This window comes from Falco biarmicus, chromosome 5 (assembly GCF_023638135.1).
Source record: "Falco biarmicus isolate bFalBia1 chromosome 5, bFalBia1.pri, whole genome shotgun sequence".
NCBI lineage: Eukaryota > Metazoa > Chordata > Aves > Falconiformes > Falconidae > Falco > Falco biarmicus.
The window spans coordinates 77,036,370-77,060,558 of NC_079292.1; the positions used below are offsets into that span (position 1 = coordinate 77,036,370).

Here is a 24,189-nt window from a genome sequence, read left to right on the forward strand (position 1 = left end):
CATATCCACTCTCATTCTGCCCGGCTGCTACTAACTTACTGTGCCCTCTTGTTTTATTCCCTCTTTATTTATGATGGTGAACATACAAATCACGGATTCCATAAATGTAAATGAATATACACCTTTCAAAACGTCAGTTTAAAGCCCTATTAGTCTGCTAACACTACAGTATATTGGTGTAATACAGCAATTTTTGTTTTACCATTAGAACTGTCCTAAATAATGGGCTTTAAAATGTGTATTTAATGTACAGGAACTATGTCTACTGTCAAAACAAATGCTACCATATCCAAATGACATTGGAAAGGAATCCTTTGAACACTAAAAAGGGTTCTGTAGCTTCTTAATATGAAAGTCTGATCTTTGCTTATATAATGAAAGTTCTATGGGAAAAACAAAGTGTTGAATATATAGCATGCATTGTACTGACTATGGTGAAAATGCATGGGAAATGATTATACTGACAGAGAAGATGCACCTGAACTCAAACTATTTGTTATGAAACTTCAAAGTCTATATGCAGTTGTAGAAATGCTGTTGATGGGATCTGATGGGTTGTGGGGTTTGGTTTTTTATTCCCAACTAGCTGGACTCTAGGAACTGTGCTTTCAGATCTGCCTCCTAAAAAAATATTTTGTTATAAGCTTACATTGTTAGAGTCCCCTATCACGTAGGTGGCAGCAACTATTATTCAAAAAATGGCTCAGAAGGAAGTTGAGAACTTCCTTATTTTCACACGTAAGGGAAATGAGGAAAAAGTTCTGCTTTTCCATAGTGTGGTGGACAAAGTCTGTCTCTCCATGGAGAAAATCCCTTGGTCCCTGAAGCTATATTAACCACCAAATCCTAAAAGACTAAATGGACAATTCATTCATGTTAGAAGTCATTTTCAAATCCTACCCTCACCAGACAAAATTGTGACCTTCTCAATTCCCAATACACCCAGGGATGAGAGGACAGATATTGTCTTCTATCAATATTTAACAACACTAACCTGTACTATTTAATTTTTCTATTTCTTATTTCAATAATTCAGAGCACAGGAAAGGTTTTCCCCCCCACTTACTATTAAAAATGTAAAGTGATTATATAGATATTTCAGTATCCTGTTCAATAGTTAGTCTACCTGTCAGAAATTGGCAATGTGGCCCCAATAAGTTCACAAACATCACAGAAATCCTTTCACACTATTTGGAGAATCCTGTCAAGAAACAGCATCTCCCACGGTGCTACTTTTTTTAGGGTGCTTGTAGTAGTGACATCACTAGTGATGTCTTTGTTGGAAGCCCATGTTGTTTTTAACTGCAGGACAGAGTCCACAGATTGAGATTTCAGACACTCAGCAGTGGATTACAGGGAATTTCTGCCCCCATTGCCTTCCCAGCTACTGTTCCTTTCCTCTCCCTCGTGCAGTCAACAGCTCTCCCAAGGCCACGCACACGTGATCCAGCTTTTTTCAGGCTGAGGTTCCCTGACCTAGGTCACTGGCCAGGAAGACCAGTGCTGGTTTTGACATAAGGTAGGCAGGAGGACCATGCTGCTGGGGATAGAGGGGTAGCGAGACCATCTTTGCCGGCATAAGCCTGCCTCTGAAGTCATGAGCTTAAACTGGACCTGAAACTGCAGATGCAGATGAAATGGCTCTACAGTTCTTTGCGACAGCAATGCTTCCTTCAAGGTCTTTTTGATTATTCTTTCCCATGCTTGAAAACAATCTCACTGTGACATCAAGAATTATTTACTCTAGAGGCTGCTGCATTTCAGCAGACTCCGACACAACAGTCTAAGACTACTTAATATACAGCAGTTTTCCATTCAGGGCTTTCAAAATTCTAGAGAGTAGTGGTTATTTTTATTGTTCTCATTTTACAGGTGGAAAACCAGCAAACTTGCTGCTTGACTGCCAATGCACCTTATCTATCTGTGTCAGAATCAGAAGTGGCCAAGTGCATAAATGCGGATAATTGCAAAGCCCCAGCTGACAGGTGCTAACTTCTGCAGCCACTATGATGTGAGCACATCTGATCATATGTCTTCATCCTCAGTTGCTACATGATCCTTTCATCTGATAAAACCATAATGCCTGCCTGCAGTAGCACATTATATCTACTTATTATAAGTCTCAGCTTAGGAAACTCAGCTATTTGAAAGATGTGATATTTACATGCTTGGAACACAATTGAGACAACTGGAGGAAGAAAAGGAGTTTGAGGAAGAAAGGAAGATCCTGATAATTCGCTGTTTACTTTTTCCTTTCCAATCCTTACCTTCACAAAGCCTCTAGGCTTGATTTGATATGCTTGTTTTGTGGGAATACCAGAATACAATCAATCAAGACATCTGCAGTTGTCAGAAGATGCTATTTCTGCATAGGCCAAGGTTGTTGGTAGCAGCCAATTAATAGCAGAAAAGTTTTGAAGACTTTGGGTTAGTCCCCAGCCAGGCAGAAAAATTAAATAAGAGACATTAAATAAGATGCAGTGACCACATGAAAATTTCCTTGTACAAGAAATCCTAAGATGATGCAACTATTTCTTTTATCTTAACTAGGGTCTGTTCTAAGCAGAGTACCGCAAAGTCAAGCTTGCAGGTGGTGCAGCCTGCTTTTGTCTCTGTTGGTATTTAGATGCTCCGCCATCATCAGTTGCTCTCAGGACATCAAAATAAGAGCTTGCTGTCATGAATGCTGATTCCTAAGCTAAGGGAAAAAAACCAAAACCCACAGACTGAGATATCAATGATTTTAAATAATTATCTCACTGTTGTCTGTACTGATTAATTACTATGATGTATTATGTGTACTGGCCAGTGTATAAATCCTGTTAGTTCCAGCCCAAGCTATTTCTCAGGTCTAAGCCACCAAACCTGTCACTTAAATGCAACCAGATGCAACTCTCAGATGCAGATCCAGGCCAATCTCCAGGTGCTCAAGAGGAGACATGCTTTGGCCTGGGCCCAAGTGCATAACCTTCCACTGCATCAGCATTAACTTTGTGCTTTTTAAAAACAGCACTATATTTTGATCACATTCTACATCCCCAATGCAGCTGGAGGACATGTAGGCTCCCAACCTTGTCTTTGAATCTCCTTTTCGTGTCACTGTGTAAACAGTCTAATAGACTCTGTTGAAGAGTTCATTGTGCTAAGTGCTGGTAGTTTGACTGTTTTACAAAAATACCTTTGACTCACAGCTACTGAAGCACTGCTTTAGCCTCCCGATATGTTGTGATCATTACAATTCTGAGAGAAAGAAGAAGAATCACATACGGCCTGGTAAGCTGGGACATCTGGTACAGCTCCATGATATGTTTCATGGACGCACCAGCACAGGTCTATAATCACTCACAATTTCTCTACCACGTGGGAGGAAACCAAACCAGGCTCCATACGGTGCTTCTCCTTATGTTAGTGACAGGAGGGCTCACCTTCCATCTCAACCTGCACTTCACTTTGCACAGCTTGTCAGGCCACTAGAGAACTATTTTACACATTCTTGGCAGGACTCAGCCCCAGCGTCTCAGGCACTGGCCCTCCCTCCTTCGGTGCACCCGCTGCGCTGTGCGGAGGGCTGGTACCTTCGGCCCAGCAGCTGCTACCATTGACTCATGGCATGGTATATCCATGAGGGCTCCTCTCCTGATCGCTCATGGTCAGGCTGTACCTGGGAGCCCAGCCCACGGCTCGGCAGGCGGCACTCACAACATGCTGGACTTCTGTCTGTCATCTGAAACATCTGCTGGATCTCAGACACCAGGGAATTTCATGTTGTGTCACATCGGAAATGCAGTGGGTTACAGAGCTGGCTACAGATAGCTCCAGGTAACAGCAGCGAAATATCAGCATAGGGAAAGATAAGCTCTTGCATAGGATTTGAGATAATTCTTTTTGGTAAAAATTTAGTTCATTACCAAATTAAATTAATCTTTATTCAAAGATGCTTTACCACAAAAAGACTGGAATTAAGGCAAGCTTCACGTATACAGAAAATATGTGAATATCAAAGTCATTTAGCATGAAAAATTAAGGCAAGATGAAAAGCACCAATCATTACATGAAAAACTACTTTCCTCCAATGTCCTGTGATCTGTGACCACTTAAGGAAGACACCTTGTATATTTTAAACAAGGACTTCAAACCTGTCTAATGAGCCCGTTCATTGTGCGAGTTCATCACCACAAGGGATACTATAGCAAGGGCTTGCTCTGCTCTCGCTTACCCAGTAGAAAGCCAGCACAGTCAGTTTGTGGAATTTCCTACCATTGAAAGACAGAGAGTCTCCAGACTACAATAATACATTAGGTGTTTTTGATACAGATCCATTGGCTCCCATGGAATTATTCCAGACTGATCTTAGAGTTACCATCTATGCAGAAATTTTTATGAGCCTTTAATAATTTTATAGCCAAGTGTCAGAACTGTGGTTTCTTTACACACATGTATTAACTAGACAATTCCTATGCTGCAGGGCAAAGACTGGACTTTTTTTTATCTGGCATTCAGCTTTTTTGTTAGAGTTATGGTCAAGGCAAATCCTAGAGAGCCAAGACTTGACAGAGGAGATGGCCCCACTACACAACGCTGATTTTCTTGTTTAAAACTGAATTATTGTAACGCACTTTTATCATCTGTTTCCACAGTGAATCACTGGGGACCAATGCCTCAGCTACCAATCACCAGCATATCCAGTTACAAGAATGTCTAATTAATGGGGAGAGCCAGTAAAACAAAGAGGAAGCTTTATAAAACAGGCTGGAAAAGAAATTAACTATAGACCCCATATCTGCTAGTAAGAAAAAAAATATTCAAGAGCCCTGATTTTGCATCTTGCAGCTGCACAGCACTCCCACATACTACCCGTGTCAAGCTGGCTCCAATATTGGAGACAGTGTGTGGAAAAGGAAATAATCAACACCATTTCAGCAGAGAAATAAATTGCCAAGTGGGCATTAAAATTTTAGTAATAAAACTAAATACATATGCTAATCTACTCTGTATTATTTAGAAAAGACTATTTTGGATCAAGAAAGGAATAATCTGCACAAAATTACAATGAATGGAGGTGTTTATCATCAAGAGGTCTTTGAGAAAGAAACAAGCAGCAGATTCCTATTAAGGTTTCAATTCATAAAAAGTTGATCACCCAATTAAAGGTGAACTGTGAAAAGACTTTGTTAATTTTATTTCAAAAACGAGTCTGGTCTGGCAGGCTTTGGAGAACAAAACCCAGTGCTGCCAGGCATATGACCCTTGGGGGACTGTTTGGTGCAGAGAACTGCAGTACCTCATGTTAGAGTAGGTCCTTTGTGTTCTTCAGTCTCTACAAAAGAGATTTTTCTTCTTACGCATATTAACTCAGAGAATTAAAAGCATAGTTTTTCATGGCAGCAGCACTGGATCATTTGAAAATTATTGCTATTTTGTAACCTGGTTTAATTCTGTTTCTATTTTCAACAGGAACTGTTTCACACACTTCCTCTATTAAATTGAAATTAAATAAACAAAACAAACTAGCAAACAAATACACATAATCACAGCACACTTTTTTTATGTAAGAAGCCATTTCACTCATTACCTGCTGCCATAGTTTAACCCCAGCCAGCAACTAAGTACCATGCAGCCTGTCACTCACTCCCCACTCCGCACCAGTGGGATAGGGAGGAAAATCAGGAAAAAAGGTAAAACCCATAGGCTGAGACAAGAACAACTTAATCACCGAAATAAAATAATAATAGTAATGAAAAGGTAGAAAAAGAGAGAGAGAGAAATAAAACCCAGGAAAGGCAAGGGATGCACAATACAATTGCTCACCACCTGCTGACCGATGCCCAGCTAGTCCCCGAGCAGTGATCCACCCCCCTGCCAGCTCCCCCTACCCAGTTTATATACCAAGCATGACACCCTATGGTGTGGAATATCTCTTTGGCTAGTTCAGGTCAGCTCCTGGCCATGCTCCCTCCCAGCTCCTTGTGCACCTCCTCATTGGCACGGTATGGGAAACTGAAAAGTCCTTGACTTGGAGTAAGCACTACTTAGCAACAACTAAAACATCGGTGTGTTATCAACATTATATTCATGGTAGATTCAAAACCACAGCACTGTATCAGCTACTAGGAAGAAAATTAACTCTATCCCAGCTGAAACCAGGACACCTGCAGAATCAATACATTACCAAAAAGATTTTTCACACATATGCAATTTTAAGCATGTGGATACCTCTGTTAAAACTAACAGAGCTTCTTATATGCTTACTTAACACTAAGTGGAAGCTTATAGGCTTTGCTGGGTGTGACCAAAGAGGTCCTTAGGAGATAATCATACAAACCTGATTAGAAGACTGCTGAACTGATTGTGATCAAGGTAATAGTTGAATTCTTGTAGTATCCTGTGCAGGTCACATACTGTTACACAGCCATCTCTATTTTTATCCACTTTATGAAAGGCCTTATTGAAAACTTGGAAGTAATCCCTAAATTTATCCCTGAAAGAGAGCAGGTGTTGATTTTAGCTCCTTTGTTAAATCAGATAAAAAGGATAGAAACAAATATAGAAAATAGGGGTGGAGGGGCAGAGAAAGATTTTGAACTTATTTGTGTGTGGTAAGTTCATTGATTTATTGAAAGACTGCCAAATTGTTCACAAATTAACTTCAAACCCAGCACCCTCCCCCACACACCCCTCCACCCCCATTTAACCTGCACATGGAATTGCATGGCTCAAGCCTCTTGTAAAGAAATGCTGCTTGGGCGATTAGCTGGCCACTCTGTCTGTTCACAACCACAGAGCCAAAACATAGTTCTCTCTTCTAAAAGCTGTCCTGATCAGAGTTACAAAATGTTTAATACAGCCATTAAAACGGTAAAGGCAGCACACCTCCTGCAGATTGAGCCTCCTGAAACTTTGACATAAGAACAACTCTTTCAACAAAAAGGGTTAGACTGACCAAAACCTGGAGTAGCACTGTGCCCGATCCATGCCCAAGGGCAGAAGTGCAGGGCTTCTGCCAATTCATCTGGGCTTTGGATCAGCACCTTAAAACGTCCCTGAGATATTTATCATTTCTAACACCTAACTGAATTCAGGCCTCAAAATCTTGTCTTTTCCTCCCACTTTATTTTGTCACTTATATTTCACTGCCATGAGGGAAGTCCTGATCAAACTTTGGAAACCCCTGCCATATGCCTTTCTGCCTCTTGATTCAACGAAAGCCTCTCCACATTTTGGCTCAAGAGGACGAGGCAGGCACAAACATCTCTCATTACCACGTCTTCAACTAGAAAACTGGCTTAAGACTAATGTAAGTTAAAACAGTCATGAATTATGGCTTGATGTAGATTACCAGGTATATGTAAATTATCTACATATATTCAGCACTTACAAGATCCTACCCTTATGGCAAAAAAGTTTAGATCTGGACTAATATATACAGCTGCACACCATTTTCTTTGGGGTTGCTCCCTCTGACAGCCCTAGGGTACAGAGCATGGAGGCTGGGTTCTTCAGAGAGTCGGGATTTGTAGTATAAAAGGCTTATTTCAGTGTCAGCACAGTTCAGCAGTGTACCCTACACCGTCAGGCATGATTCATTGCCCCAGCCTCTCACCAAGCCTGTCTGTGGATCTAACAGCTCAGACCAGATCACTCTGCTCCTTATTAAGCCACCGTCACTCAGCCAGCACCCAAGCCTATGTTTTCTCTTTCACATGAACACCCTGCAATCAGCTGTTATAAGGCTAACATGGCACCTGCTAAATTTCTCAAGTTTTTTAGCAATACTCAGTAAGTCTTTTCAGAGATCTACATGGATCTCCTCAGAGGCATCTGGTCTCAGCTCCAGTTACTGGTGCTGTCTGTCCTGTCACAGCATTGCAGCATCCTTGGTTTTCCATTTGTTTTCAGGAAGCTGTAAGTTCAGGATACCCTTTACAAAAACCATACATTTTCCTTTCCAATTGTTTCTCCTAAGAATCTGTCCTTTTGGACTCTGCACTTCATATGAACACAGAGTAATTTCCCCACAGTGCTCTGAGTCCCGAAAACACCATTGTGTATGCAAAACACATCACCTACCCTAAAAAAATCTAAGTTATGATATGACTTAGGTGGGTTGTTAGCAATTTATCATATGCTTCAGACCCGTTGTACCTTCCAGTGTTATATGGACTAAGTTGGGAGTACCGAGACTCTCTGCTTAAGTAAGTTTCAGCTGGCAAGAAACCATTTTTCAATATTTCTCTCAGGTTCAGTGAAAGTACGGATCACTTGTCAGCTTCACAGTTTGCTCAAACCATCTTTTAACAGCTTTAACTCATGTCACCATTGTATTCACGACATCTGGATATCCTTCATTTCTTACAAATCATTTCAGGTCTGAGCTGCTGAACAGGGCACCATTGCTAGATGAAATTTCTGGGACTCTGTACCTGAACAATTAGAGCACTAATGTATGCCGTAACATGTTCTGATGTTAAAATCAATCCAAATGCAATTCCAGGCTAATGCCTGACTGACACTCACAACAGGTTCACATATATCAACATACAGTCTTTTCTTTCACATTTTTCAGCTGCCTTGTGTCCTATACTCTGTGAGGCCCATCGGGTCGTAACACACTGACCCACTAAGCTGTTACCTCTGAAGCGTGTGCTGCTAAACACAGAAAACTCTGATCTGATTGCTCCTATGGGCTTGGTGTGCAATGCCCTTGCTACTCAACAGGTGGTGACCTTCATGACTTTCTGCATTGTGTCATGCATGCTCTGCACAGCCTCACCAAACCTAGCCCATCTGCTTCTGAAATGGGATATTTTTTAAAAAAATTGTGTTTCCAGGTGTTATGTCATTCTTCGTGTTGTTTTCAAGAGGAGGCTCCTTGAATGCTCTAGTAAGTACATCTTTGATCAGTAATTATTTCTGTAACTTCAACTTTATTGTCAAATTGAATGATTTTACCTAAAGAAAACCAAACCAAAACACTAAAAGTCACACTATATTTATATTCTGGAAATTGGTCTTTCTTGTGCCTACAAAGTGGTTTGTCTCAGCTGTGACCATAACAGATCGAAAAACAAATATGTGACATTTCTTACAATCAGAGCTCTGCTCTCTTGGTCTATGCCTTGAATCATGGTGTTGACAAGTGCCCTAGGAACACAGGCCACACATTTCCATTGATCATTTTTTTAATAATACTGCTTGTAAGCCATTGTTTGAAGACTTTGTCTGTCTTCTAGTGCCAATATACGTAAAGCCAGAAGTTGTCTTTACTAATGCCTTTAATTTGGGAATTCTTTTCCCAGATTTACTGCCCAGTATGTCCATTTTGTGTAGTAACTCAACAGCTACTTGCACAGACTGCCCATGTGATATGAACTCTCATGTAACATTGACAGGATAACAGGCCTCTGGACACCTTTGTTATCTTTGTAGATAGCATATTTGTAATGACTCTTTTTTATCTTTTTGACAGTTAATCTTTTATGTTATTTCTCTGCCCTTACATTTGCATTTCTGTCTAATCCTACTTCTCAGGCCCTCTTGGATACTTTTTTCAGATTCCCTACTGGTTTTCTCTCTACTTGATATCTTCAGGATCTATTTAAGCAGCCACAGTTGCTTCAAGTGAATGGCTTTTCCTATACTTTCCTGTGAAAACTCAAGAATAGACTTTAAGACTAAAGGAAGTCTTTAAAAGCAGAATCGCCTGTTCAGTGGTCTAAAAATGCATAGTGTTAAATTCCTGTCATGCAAGGAAGTTTTCTTGGATCCAGCAGAAGAATATGAATTTGTAATTTTTGTAAAAATCTATTAATATCTGTAAAAACGTAAGCAGTCCTTTTACCTGAAAATATCCTTTATAGGAAAGTGTCTGTCCTGAAACAAATATTTAGCCCAATTGGATGTAAGAACAATTTCACTGACTTGTCTTTTGATTTTGCTGTTGCTGACTGGCTCTTCCATTTTTAAACTTCCCACCATTACTCCTGCATAGTCTAGGTCCTATATGATCTTCTTTCACAACCACAGTATTCCTAGCAGCACACTTCACTCTGAAAATCGAGAGGTGTTTATTCTTAGTCTGCAGCCCCCTTTGTGCAGCTTTTGCACAGAATCTCTACATGGTATTTTGTTGTATTGTTGGTTTGTGCACCATCACATCACAGATCTGGGGATATGGAGGGTACTGTCTTTTGCTTCCGCTTTTCCAGTTGCAAGCTCTCACCAAATAACTGTATTTCTTATAGCTGCTACAGAATTTCTAAACTCCTGGACATAACGTGAACCTGTGAGATTTCTGTATTTAACTTTGGCTACTTCTTGCAGATAGGTCTGAAAAGAAACTCTCAAAACTATCCTAGTTTCCTTTCCTGACAAACAGCACATCCTGGTCCCCTTCTGATATTCCCATAATATCCCTCATGACTATTTCAGCTTGATTCAGATTTTTCTCTTTCCTTCACACCCCTCCCACCCCCTGATCCTGCCTTCCTGGGATCTTTTCTGTATCTCTGGATTTTTGATGCCAATCACTATCTGATCCCTTAAAATGAAATCTCTGAAAACATCATAGCTGCTTAACTGATCTGTTATTTTAAGATCAGCTAAAAATTCTTCAAAAGATTCCTCCTTCTGCATTCTCATATGAAAACTGTGTCTTTCAAAAGTTCAGGTTTCCTTGGGAGTGTAATATTCCTTCAGCTTACTTTCTGTAGCTGCATGGATTGCCCTCTCACCCTGGCTTTGTTTCATGCCATTAAAAACTTTGATAGCTCCTGCTCCTGTAATATTCCAGAAAAGAGTTGTGAGCTTCCTTGTGATTAATCTAGCTGCCGTATATAGGTTTCAAAGCATGATGTGAATCTTTTCAAGGAAACTGCAATATTGCCAGTGTTGTTTAGAGTCTCTAAAAGCCCCTAAAGAGCTATCGCCTTTTCTCTCACTTTCAAATCTCTTTTTTCTAGTTAATTCCTTCCTCTTTCTCACACTGTGCTCCTGCTACCATGTGGTACTTGGTTTACACGTAAAGCAACACTTGTACTGGAAAGAGCACAGAAGTGTGCTGCAGAGGGTGCGCATCAGTCAGAGTGCACATGCACTGCACTCAAGCCGGCTTACTGTCTTGAATCTCCATGTATCTAATTACTGACTAACCAGCATAGACTCATTCAGCCTCCTTTTAGATATGAGACCCTGGAGATCCAACATCTGCTAATTACATCTCCGAGTTTTAACTTTTATTACATTCAGAAGCCTACAGACTTTCCAGTAGAGACACAAATCTAAAATCTCCTGACAGAGGGTTTGCTTTTTTTGAGCTCCTGTAATGTACTACAGCTTAAAAAACATGGCTTTATAGCGACTGCAAAGGGGCAACGGTGGAGGAGGATGGATGCTGAGGGCCAGCAAAAGACCAAGCGAGTCATATCTAGGAAGCAGGATACAGCAACCTAAAAGTCAAAACCCACTGACCACCCTAAGGGCAGTTTGTGATCTCAGTGAGAGGTTGATACATACCTTCCAGCCCTGGAGGACAATATATTTAGCAATGCTCCTTCCATCTTGCAAGCCTGTGCTTTGAAGCTGTGACATGGTTTGTGTTGTACACTCACTGCAGAAAAATTCTGGAGTCCTTTTCAACTGTATGTTACTTTCAGTGCCACTCTTCATCACCACTATCATCTTCCACTTAAATCTTCCTAATGAAAGTAAAGGCTGAAGTAAAATCAAAACAGTTTTTGAGATTCATATTTTTGGAAAATTGAGGCATTCAACATTTTTGGACTGATAAAAGATTTCCAAGCAGTAATTATTCCACTTACAGCAGTAAACATGTGTGTGAAGAAAATGAGGATTAAAACCATAGATCAAGCTACAATGCCAAAAAATAATATTTTCTTGCAAATGTTTTGTAATTTTCTTGAAGAGCTGGAGAGCCACTGTTCAATGTCTGTTTCTAATTTGGGCGATTTGTTCCTGTGTGTTACAACAAAAGCAAAAGGAAAAAAAAAAGTGCACAGCAGTATGTTTTGAATTGTAAGATGTCCAGAGCTTTTGTCTGCTTCACAGTGTGTAATCACAGGGCACTGAAACTGCTCCAAAGCTGTTAGGGTGAGGTTCACAGCCCTTGCAGAAAGCCAGAAGAAAGGACACAGGCTGGATGCAGCCACTGTGCAAATAGAAACGAGGGGGTTTAAGCAAGATCACAGAAGGGGAAGTGGGTGCTGCTCCCAGTGTTGCTGAAGTGTGTCCTATAACCAGCAAATTCACACCTCAGGCAAATACCTCCTCCCGGTCCAAATCTGACAGGTGAAAGGAATCAGTTTTCTGACTCGTTGAGAATGAAGTGGGGGCTGAGACCCACATGGATTGCCATCACTGGGTTTTGCAGCCACTGCATCTGTTTTCCTGACCAAGAGCAGATCTCCTTACGCTGACCTTTACGCTAGGAAGGCATGGTGCCCACCTGTGCTTCCTGCATCTCATTTGTCTTCCGTGGTCCTGGAGCGGAAGGGTGACACTCAGCTGGATTGCTGCCTCCACAGCCACCACGCAGATGGATTTAATCCGTCAAATGATGACTCTGGCTTAAGAGTCATTTATGGCTTTCCAGGGCCTTATGTGAAATCTGAGGAGTTCAGAGGCCTGGATTCAACTCCCCTTGCACTTCCAGCTTTCTGAGAGAGAAAACCAGACAGGAGGTGGGTAAGGAAGTGTGGGAGACAAAAAGAACATTCAGAGGAACTGAAAGGTGGCAATAATCGATAACAAGATGAAATTTTGTAGACCACAAGCGATTAAGCTGTGAACTCGTTCCCAGACAAAGCTGCAGATGCCAGAAATTTCAAAAGATTAAGAACAGAACTCTATGTCCTATATATATATACAAATCAAGAAAAGCAGAATCTAACAAATAATTAGAACATAGTTTTTGAAAGGGATATCGAAGTCTCATCTGCAGGTTTAAACCAAACTCCACCATTGCCCAGGATGTTACAGCCCATGTGTAGGGTGCAAAATATTCCATGTCCACCTACTAGAAGGCTGCTCCACCTCAGCCAGGAACATCTGGCTCCAATTGCTAGCAAGTAATCAAATTCAGTTAGATTTGACCCAGTCTGTCGATTTCTGTTTTCTTCCAAATTACGGTTAAGCAAGTGCTATGCACTCATATGTATGTATTTGTGTGCATAGTTGCCATATAATAGTTCTATACATGGTTGTTGTTATGGTAGGTTCGCAAAAGTAAGTAATTCTAAATGATGTGGACCTGCCAGCATGTCACATCATGACTATTTTTACCCAGCATGTCTTCCCCATTGATTTAATTACTCTCCAGCTGCTTCAGGATGAGTATTTGCATCTTTGAGCCACACTGTGTAATTTCTGCTTGCAGCACAGCATCTTCTTTACTTGCAGAGCTGCTTCTTATAGCATTGGAGGCAGAGCTGCCCTGCATTTGCCATTGCACTAACAGGAAAGAAATCGAAGGCTCCTGACCAAAAGAGCCCTTCATTCAAGTGTAAGGCTGGAGACAAGTGGCTGGTACAACAAATGGAGCCGAAGAGCCCAGTATGAGACAGTCATGGCCTAAGTTTCAAATCAGACAGTTACAAATACAGTAATAAGCAATGCCTACAACCCAGCAGCTGCCTCACCATCTCCACTGTATATCATGCAATTTTTTATAGGTGGAACACTCATTGATACCTGTGGGTGTCATAAGTGCAGTTTATGCCAGAGAGCTGCAATGCAGGTGGGAGAGTTGTGATGCTGAAAAGAGAGGAGAGTTTTGCCCTTAATTCCTTCAGCCTATTTGGGATACTGCAAAACAGAATTAAAAAAGCAGACTAAAAAGCCAAAAGCCTTAGCTCACAGGCTTCTCTCTGTGTTTTCTGGTGGTTTGTTTTGGGGGTTTTTTTCCTAATGATTTCCCAGGCTGCCTCTTTATCTGCAAGACAAAGCTGCTTGTCTTTGTTTTTGAGTGTATCACCTCTACCAGCAATGTCATGGGGAATTATCATTCTTATCAATAATAATTTATTAGTTCCTACAACTTCCAGACACCTTCCAAGCACAAAAGAAAGCAAATCTGAGCTCTTGGGGTTATATTTTAACATGTTTTTTGCTCCTGAGGGTTTCTACTCCTAAATAAATAAATAAAAAACAGTTCAGGGAAAGAGTGAAAGCACAAGCAGAAAACATGATAAGCATCCAGGTGGTGTCTATCTGCAGCCTGGAAATATAAAGTTTTAACAGCACTGTATTGGGGCAGAGGATTCTCCTGCTGCCAGGTGCAGGAATCCTGTAACAGCAGCAGGCTAATCACTGCTGACTCACTAGGGCAAACATGGATCATTAGACTCCACACTGATTAGGATATCATTTTGTCATTTGTTTGTCAAATGCTCTTCTCAGGAGCAATGACCTATTAACTCTGTGAGTGTTAATTTTATTTGAGGCAGAGGCTCCTCTTGCCTGGAGACAACATGCTTCTTTCTGTCATATAGAGCCAGGGTCCATCCTTGTTAAGGCTGCTTTTTGTTGCAGCTCTAAAGCCATATTTTAACAATTTAACTAGCTGCTAGAGGGATGTGAAACCAGCCGTGATTGCTGCTCCGCCTTCATCCAGGGGACAGGGTAGGATATGGGACCACAGTGTCCTACATGCCGATCCAGTCCAGTTGCAAGAAAAGCCCCTGTTGAGTGTGATCAGGTAGGTCTATACCTACATTGCCTGAAGCAGTCTGAGAAGAGACCTGCAGGGTGTCAAAACTGCACTTGCTCTTCTCCCTCAGTCTGGGCCGATAGTGGTGTTAGCACCAGAACCGCAAGCTGAGATGATACCAATAAACGGGCCAGGGAGTGCTCTGGGCACAGAGGCCAACTGGCACATCTCTGAGAGTAAACCATCTTAGCCACCAAAAGGGAGCAGCTGCCCTGCAGACTGCCTATTAGGAATGGTCCTTGAAGCATTCTTACTCCGAAATGGTGCTGGGAGTGATCAGGGAAAACATTAGCTGACACAGGCCAAAGCACGATGAGGACTGTTTTAGCAGTCTAGCAGCATAGATGACTGGGAATGTCTCTGGAAATTCTGATTCGTCAGTACAGATGCTGCCATAAAGTCTGTAAAATAAGTAATACAAGCTATGCAGAATATCTATAAAAAGAGTCTCACAGTGCACAATGAGCTAGGCTTATCTGCAGCAAATCAAGGGTATAACACTATAGATAAGCTTGGTCCAGTACCTTAAGACTCCTTTTCAGAGTCTTTTTTGTAAAATTACATTAGTATTGTATACAGTGTCATCTTAAACTAAAGGCAAACACAGAATTTTATATGCTAAGCTCATAAATAACTTTCTTGATCTGCTTTTTAATTTCTCTTACATGCAGAGCTTTAGTTTGCTGTTTCTGCTGCTTTTCCAGCTTTGAATGCTTCTTTTGTTGATTATTATAATGTGCTTGTAAATGTGCATAGCTGTCTTCCGTGATGTCTCTGCTGAGCCCTGTGTCAGCGGGTGCAAACTCTATCCCTGTTTTCTGTAAAAATTCGTGGTGAGTAAGATATCCTTTTGTATCTGTATCATACCTTGAAAAATAAATGCTCTTTTTAAAAATTCATGTGTTCCTCATAGAAAGCCATTACAGATGTCCTTAAGTGACTTAACAGCTTAAATCTCACTGCTCACTGACTTCCCTTCCTTACAGAGGTGCTATACCACACTGAGAATGAGTGACTTTATATGAGACTCGAAAGATAGGGCTTACGTGTTGTAATCACAGAGTCAGTTCTGAAAATACTACCCTGAGGACCAAACTGTCAGGAGTATCCTCCAGCTCTCAGTACTGCTGCCTTTCAGTGTCTGGCTTGAGATGCAGAGAACTGGGCTCCTAAAAATCCAGTCTCAAGTGTCTCAAACTGGTCATATAAGTCTGAGATGCTCAGAATTGTAATCATCCTTCAGAAACATAGCTTTAACTTTGTAAACACTTCTCACATTTTCTTAGGTATAAACCCTTCCATAGGCTTTTTTTCCCTGGAGTTTCTCCCCCTGCTAGTGCTCCGATGCATGGTAATGCCTAATTTAGCCTCAGCTTCACTCTAATTCCTTTATTCAAGTTACAGACATATCAGGCACGTAAGAGATTTTAGCTATTCTATAAAAGGAGTGGCTGATGGGAGTGAAGTTGTGCAGCAGATAACTGCATGAAAAGGATACTCTTCAATGTGCCATGGCATCCATAAGGAATAAGAATGGAAAGTAAAATCTAATGGAGTAGAAAATAATTCAGAGATGAATCAGTGCTAAGAAAAATCTATATAGTTAATGCAGTTTGAAACCAAAATGCAATACACTCGGGTTCTATATGTTAGAGAGAGTGATTATTTTTTTAAATAGACCTGTAACGAAGGTAGCTTTTTATATAATGTCACATACAGCTGACATCTATGCCATTTCAAACACAGTTTATAGCACAGCTCCACTTTGTTGAAGGCAGACAAGTATTTTCCTCCACTTCACAACAAATTACTTGTCTATGAAAACATTTCATGATATTACTTGCCATCTTTACACAGCATGAAATTGCCTTACTTTCTTTTGTTACGTATTTGGAATGTAGCATTTTTCTTTTGGCTGAATCACTTTTATTTAGGTTGAAAGTATTGTAAGCAAATTTAGTGCTTGGAAAAGGAGAGGCTGGTAGCCCTGCCTTCAGACAGGTATGTGATGCAGACTGTCCACAGACCTCGATGAAGCTTTGTCTGCAGCTCCCACCTGACCTGAGACACCTGGAATTGACTTTCACCTACCACAAACTGAGGTAGGTGTTTGTGTGTATAAAGACAATTTATGAGAAAGAAGTTAATTTAACCAGTGACCTTAAGTGTCGTCCAAGAAGAAAATACATGTTAAAGGGATCAGTAATACTGAAGAGAAAGAAAGCCCTATCTTTGAAATCATTGGAAACTGATGGATCTAATTGTATTCTCAAACTTAGTATGATAAGATGTAGCGTCCTGTAACACAGTGTCATGATCTAAGGTCACAATCATAACAAAATGAAAATTTCTTGTGCAGTGTAATCTATTGTCATTCACTGCACTACCATCGACTCTGTAATCCTATAAAAGATGCATTATTGCAAGAGCTAATCATTTAGAGTTGTCTTACCTTGCCCAAAGCTGCTTAAATTCTTCTGGGGTGATCAGAATGCCAAATCCGAACAAGACTTGCTTCAAGTCCCTTGGCTGTATAATGCCATTTCCTTCACTGTCGTTTCCTGAAAATTCTGGAATGTAAAAGAAATCATCACTAACAAGAACCAACAAGTTTGACAAAATGTTTGATCTCTCTGTATGAGTAATGAATAACGGGAATTGAGAGAGACAGAAAATCACGCACATCTGAATTTCATCTTTTAATGTTTTTTTATTTGATTTTTACTGTTTCTTATTTTCCACTACGGGTGTGCAACTCTCAAAAGCTTGAATCGGGATTGACATCACAGGTGCTTGGGTAATGTACTCTGTGTGGAAAGTTCCTTACTGATGGCAAGCACAGGGGATATGAGCATGAGAAGTGTCCATGCAGCGGCGGTGTGCCCACTGCTGAAGCATGCCAGTGGAAGACGAAGGCACTGGAAAATGACACACCTCCAGATTTTGTCCTCATCTTGTTATATACATAATATGAATTAGATTTTGCTTTGGGGTTTGGTTGCTTGGTTGGGTTTGTCAGGTTTTCACCATTCATGTTTCCAACTGAGACTACCAGTACCACCATTGTCTAATCTACACAAGCATTTAATGAAAAAAATATATTCATTTTTCTTATGCTACTCTGTTGTCCCAAAGGTGGAAATAATCTTTATAGGACAGTTTTGTGAGAGTCTTTTTGGATGGTGTAAACATCGTGGTCAATGCATCCCTGTGCTGGGCCACACTGGGTGTCATCATAGGAGCAGGTGTGTGTGTGCGCAGTGTGTAGTCAAACAGGTCTCAGGTGAAGCCCATTACTACTCTTACAACAGAAACATTAAATAAAACCAACAATAGCAAAATATGAAGAAAGTGTTAAAAATAACTGTAATAACATCTGCTACATAATCAATGTTACAAAAATTGAATATTATTCAAACTGATTTTTTTTTTAATCAGATAGTAAGTTTTTATCATTAATGAGCTATTTTGTACGGGTCTCTGAATATTTATAGAATCTGAAGATCAACATTGCATAATGTTCTGAAATCTATTAGTGCTACTTATTTATTTAAAGAAAACATTCTTCTTACCCTTGCTAGGTCATGCCATCTGGTTCTTGCTTTGATAACAAGGTAGTAATGAGCGTGATCACAAGCTAGCTCTGCATCCATTATCATCTGGTTTTTTCCTCAGAAAAGGAAAAAAAAATAACAACTAACTATGTTTTATGTTAGTGGGATCTTTAATCTCCACAAGTTTTCCTCTTTTTTGTTGTTCTTCATGGTAGTGGTGGTTTTGTTTTCTAGTTTCTAAGATACCCATTAAAGACTGTTACTTCACATCTGTGTAAACTTAATTCTTTAAATACTGCCTTATTTCCCTAGCTGCAGGTTAGCCAAGATGTTTTAAATTTTGTAATTCCCTATTTATTTTCAAATCAATGTTGTTCAATTCTCCCTCAAACTCAAGAGCCAGCACAGATCATTTATACACATAGAAGGAAATGTTAATTATCTCAGAAACAATTATATCCTGGAGTGACTCCAGGAAGATTATCCTTGATTTACATCAATAATGTAGATCAAAACTATCTTTGTGAATTTCCACGACACGGCTGGGGAGTAAGACCCATATTTGAAAATTCAGCCACCATTACAGGTGCCTAAATTTTGGGGGCCTGGTACTTCTAATTGAATCCAAGCATGGGGAGGAATATGGGTGCATCAGATTAGGATCTGTGTGCTAAGCAAGGATACACCTACCTGAGAATCGAGGGGACCTTACGTCTCACCATTCCTTGAAATAGTGTGCTTTCCTTCACCTGAGAAGCACAGCCCTTCTTTTGGTGCCCAATTCTCTTTAGCTTTTCTAAGTGCTTCCAGTTAGAAAACTGAGGAAAGGCTGGTCATTTCTCTTAACACACAGCTGCCCACTTCATGCTGCATCCCAGCACTCATTCCTGCTCTGGCTATTGCTTTGTAAGGAAATGTTACAGACATACGGCTTCAGAGCCCGGTTCAGCTGAGCTCCAGGAATACACTTCTTGGACAAAGATTCTCAAACAAGAGGCAGAGGTATATTGGGTCTGCAGACCAGGTGAGATGCAGTAACTACATGTGATCTACCCACCGAGTTCCTGTACCACCCAGGTGGGCACAGAGCAGAACTTAGGTCCTGGAGAACTGCAACACTGCAAACTCAGCCATCCCTGAGCTCCTGGGGCTCTGGGCCTTGACAGCCTTTGCTGAGAGCTCTGTTCAGATTTAGAAACATGAATGCCGCTTTAATCTATTTCAGGTGCCTGGGAACCTTCTGGGTTTTCTCCACTCCCACTGCTAGAGAGAAGATTCCATAAGCCTAAATAATCAACCCACAAAAACAGTCTAAAAACATAACTGGGAAAATGCAAGTGCTCTTAAGGCTTTCAATCACTATTTTCTTTACTGGACTTGTGAAACAATAATAGTATTTGAAATAAGGAAATTCTGGAGCTAAATTCAAAATGTTTCAATTTCTAGCAAAGTCCAAACTGAAATGGAAACAAGAGCATGACGGTAATTGGTCTCAGACTCCAAATGTTTGCAAGACTCAATCATCACCAGTCTCCTTTCTTGTTTTGAACTGATGTCCTTGATTCATTCAGTTGTCCAATTCAGGAAAAAAGAAAAACAAACCAAGCAGATAAATATTACTAACATCAGAGCCAGGAGTAATGCTGCAAAAGACAAATAAAAACTGGGAAATAAGCCTATGTGTATATATCACATCTTCACTGCCACAGCGGAGATGAGTTGCTGATCGGGAGCATTTTCAGTCCTGCTGTATCTTGTCATTATTTTTATGATTTTTTTCTCTGTTTGCATAGTTAAACAGAGTTTCACACTGAGGTTTTAGAATTAATTTTTTAGTGCTGAAATGCTTTATCATTAAAGGTCTGGGGCATGAGCCTTTGGTCTACCGTAACATACACTGATAATACCAGCCTCAGAACTGACAGACACTGTGCCAGGCAGCGAACTACCCTGGCTGCTCCTGAATTCAAAATGACATCTGATTCCCAAACCACATCCCCAGCTCTGCATGCCTGGAAGATGCAGCAAAGTTGTCCTGTTTGGAGGCTAGCTCAGCTCTAAGGCTGCATCTCAGGCACCAGTATATATGCTTGACCTTACAAATTTAAGCAGTCCCCTGGGGTAGTTCTGGCATTTTAACCCAGTAGTGGATTCAATATGTAATTTAACAGAGTCATAAATCACTGAGAACTTGGTAAAGCTACCCAGCTTCAGCTTGATAAAGACATTTTTAATAATGTCTTTTTTTTTCAGTTATATCCAATACAAATTTTCACACAGCATATTCATTTCTGTAAACACATCAGATTACTGTAGGTACTACACAACTTTTTCTTTCTTACTTGTGAGATGGCACGAGCCAAACTCCTTGGTTTCTTAGGTGTGGAAGAGTTGATGGAATTCTTGGTAATTTAACATGGAGGTCAAGTTTGTTCCCCACAAACCAAGTAGATGCAGGATTTCCTCACCTCCAAGATGAAGTAAAAAGATGTCTGGCAAAAGTCAAGCACATTAATGATACCATCATGGTTACTGTCTGTTTCATGGAAGGCAGAATAGGTGTCCTAACAAGGAATATTTAACTAAACATATTTAACATGTCAACTACATATTTTTAAACATAAATAACAAATGTTTGCTCTAGACTTGTTTTGACAACAGGCAAGTATTTTAACACAGTTTGAGAATACAAAGCATTTATAGCACTGCCTTACTAAACACTTGGGATAGTCCTCAGTAAACTGCAATCTTACTGCTTTCATCTCAAGCATGTACAGAAAAAGAAGTAAAAAGTAGGGAGCATCAAAAAGCGCCCAACATACAAATTTACAAATTCACCTCCACTTCCCATGAGTACTATACTGAGAAGTATCTCATTTCTACCCTACCCTACCCTTAGAAAACCTGTGATGGAGAGAGGCTTTACAGCAATTGATCTACCAGCTGAATGGCATCTCCCATTAAAATAGGTAAGATTGTTCAAACACCTTTAAAATGGTGCAGTTCTTCAGAAATCTAAAGTAATGCTGATCAATATGATCAGCTTTGCTAGGCGTGTCCAAGCTGGTTTGAACAGAGGATCCTTTTCCTGAATGCTGATTTTTCCACTTCTCTCAATGAACAGGAATGGGATGGGATGAACTGAGTAAAAAGGGTAAAGACTGCAGCTTCTCTCCTTTGTAAACTGTGATCTCTCTTACTCTGTGCATATCCGTGGTAAGAATTCAAGGAGTACATTCTAATGGTAATTACAGAAAATAATATGCAAACATAGAAAAGTTGGAAAACAACTCTTGATTAAGCCCACTGTGTTGCAAACTTTAGAGACTAAGAACATCTTCTTGAAAGATCACTCTCATCAATAGATGAACTGTTCAATGAATGAGTAGTATAGAGATATTCTTTCCTAATTACAGAATCTTTAATAGCTGTGTTCACAAAAGGATGGGAAAAAATAACTTGGATCTTACTTTCCTGGCAGAGGCCACAGAGAAGACAATTAGGGGAAAAAAAAAAGTTTTGCCTTGATAACTAAAAATATTTGAACTGGAAGTTTCTGAGAACAAAGATGACATGAAATCCAACATAATTTTTAGAGTCACTTTCCTGACAGCTCCTCCAAACCAACTTTTAAAACAAACTTGTGTATCAAAATAACAACCAGCTTCACTGCCAAAAGCAAACCGTGGCTTGATGTATGCACCCCATACACTTCCATCATTTTGTGACGATGTAAGTTGATTGAGACATTCTTCAGCAGTCATGTAGTGATATTTACCACCATTTAGTCTGTGAGATGGCTATCACATAATGGAGCTCCTGGCCCATTCAGTCTGGCATCTGCAATAATGAAATCAAAGTACAGCAAACATTGAAAAAATATTAAACGTATCTCATAAATAGCACAGTAATATAACATAAAACAAGAAACCCTGCAATCATATTCTTTACAGCCCAGACATGGCCAAGTCCAATAGCTGTATGCAGAATTAGTGGTGTCTACCTTATTTACAGTAATGGCCTCAGCTGCTATAATTTTCCCAGCACAAGGTGGGAAACCTTTCTTCTCAACTGAAGAAAGCACATCTGAAGCAAGGTCGTTTTCTTTTGCTTTAGCCTCTTCTGATGCCTGGTTGCTTTGAGGAGGGGAGGTATCAGACTGGAGGAGGAGAAAAGGAGCACCATGAAAGCTGTGACTTGCTGTCATATTGCCCACCTGTCTCAGTAAGGGAACGCAGGAGCTGCAGACAGTGTCAGAGAAAGCAATTTGTTACATCTTTGACTGTATAGCACAGCCGCTGCATGCTAGACTATTTCCCCCGGAGCAATTCTATCCTGGCTAAGCCCTCCTCCAGTTTGAACCAATGTGAGCTATTTCAGGAGATCTGCCATCAAAATACTCCTGACTTAACAAAGCATCACCCCTGAAATTATTTCAGCCTCATGTTCTGTTCTGGCAAGACTCAGTCCTGCACAAACAGCAGCTTCATATTGTCACAAGTTTATTATCCCACAGCCCAGCAGGATCAGGAAAGGGTGACAGCCAGATTCCCAGAAGGGCACCTAGGTACTTCCAGTCCTGAATGGTTAAGGTACATTTAGGCCACAGAAAAGCTATTTTTGTCACCATTTCATATCTGATTCCTTCTGCTCATCATGCAGTGATACTCTAGGAATCTATTTTGCCTTACTTCTGAGGAAAAAGATACCAAGCATGTTTTGTAGCCTTTTGAGCATTTTAGAATTTTTCTGCATCGTATGAGCCATATAGAGAAGTAAAGTAATTCCTGTCAGATTTTAGAATAGGAAGAACTTGCAAAGAAAAATGTACACACTGACATTTCACTATACCCTACTTGTGATTGATAAGAAAAATGCTAAGTTAATGGTCTGTTCTAAAGGAACATTTCTTTTCTTTTTAAAAGATTTACATACACCAACACACAAGAGCCTGTACAACTACACCAAAGAATCACTAAATAGTATTCACTGCGTTATTTTAACTTCTCTTGATTTTACCCTTTAAATCCTACTCCCCCCTACAGACATTCACTATCCTTCCCTTTTTTCAATTCCAGTTTCTATTGAAGTCTAGTCAATAAAATTTGTACTTGTGTTATCTTCCTGCTAAAGCTTATAAGAAGAAAATCAGGTTTCTTGTTCTGTAACTATAGATCACTCTCCAACTCAGTAAATCACAAATCATTGAAAAGCAAGTGAGGAGAGCTTTTTCTTTGCCTTCTGGTTTCTGAAACTTCTGATTTATATTAAATGTACATCACACTTTCTTTTAAACTATAGGATACAGTAATGTATGGAAAGAAAAGCTGTGATTCTCATAATTGGCAAAAGCAAAAACTTTAAATACAGACAAAACAGTGTTGATTCTTGATTTATATCAAAGAGCTGGCACACTAATTTTCCTCAAGGTTAACCTGTTGTGAATATCTTTTATTAGGCTACTGGATGAAGGTGCACATATTTTGGAGGACAGATGATTAACTGGATATATTCACAAAGTTCTAAACTTCTAGGCCAGAATGAAGAAAACCTAAATATTATGTCAGCCAGCCTCGAGTCAGGTCTCCCTCTCGTCTTAGCTCTGAAAGCTAAATAATGACAGCAGAAAATAATAGTAACAGTGTGGGGGAAAAAAATAACACACACCTCTAAGAAAAATAACAGAGACATACTATGGAAGTTAAAACAGGCCTTGAAGCTAGTGTCCGAACTGCTGTTGACTTCAGTGGCACCAGACTTAAAGCATAAGTACAAAAGAAATTAGAAATTAATAATTACTTACTAGCTTTAGTCTGGACTCAGGATTCTACCCTAAACAGTCAGTTCAGATTCATCAGCTTCATTTTTAAGAGTCGAAAATCAAACCCCTTACTTACAGTGCCTTGAAATCAG

The 24,189-nt window shown here is 40.1% G+C and overlaps 1 long non-coding RNA gene across 3 annotated transcripts in view; it reads right to left on the reverse strand.

Moving 5' to 3' along the window:
• Nucleotides 1-24,189, reverse strand: part of LOC130150776 (uncharacterized) — a 118,272-nt gene that overhangs the window by 23,029 nt on the left and 71,054 nt on the right. For all 3 annotated transcript variants that reach the window (XR_008822381.1, XR_008822383.1, XR_008822382.1), the window contains 6 exons: nt 22,055-22,116; nt 18,295-20,768; nt 17,175-17,292; nt 12,461-12,671; nt 11,512-11,709; nt 6,323-6,478 (listed from right to left, as the gene is read on the reverse strand). This is a non-coding gene — a long non-coding RNA (uncharacterized LOC130150776). The remainder of the gene's footprint in view (nt 1-6,322; nt 6,479-11,511; nt 11,710-12,460; nt 12,672-17,174; nt 17,293-18,294; nt 20,769-22,054; nt 22,117-24,189) is intronic.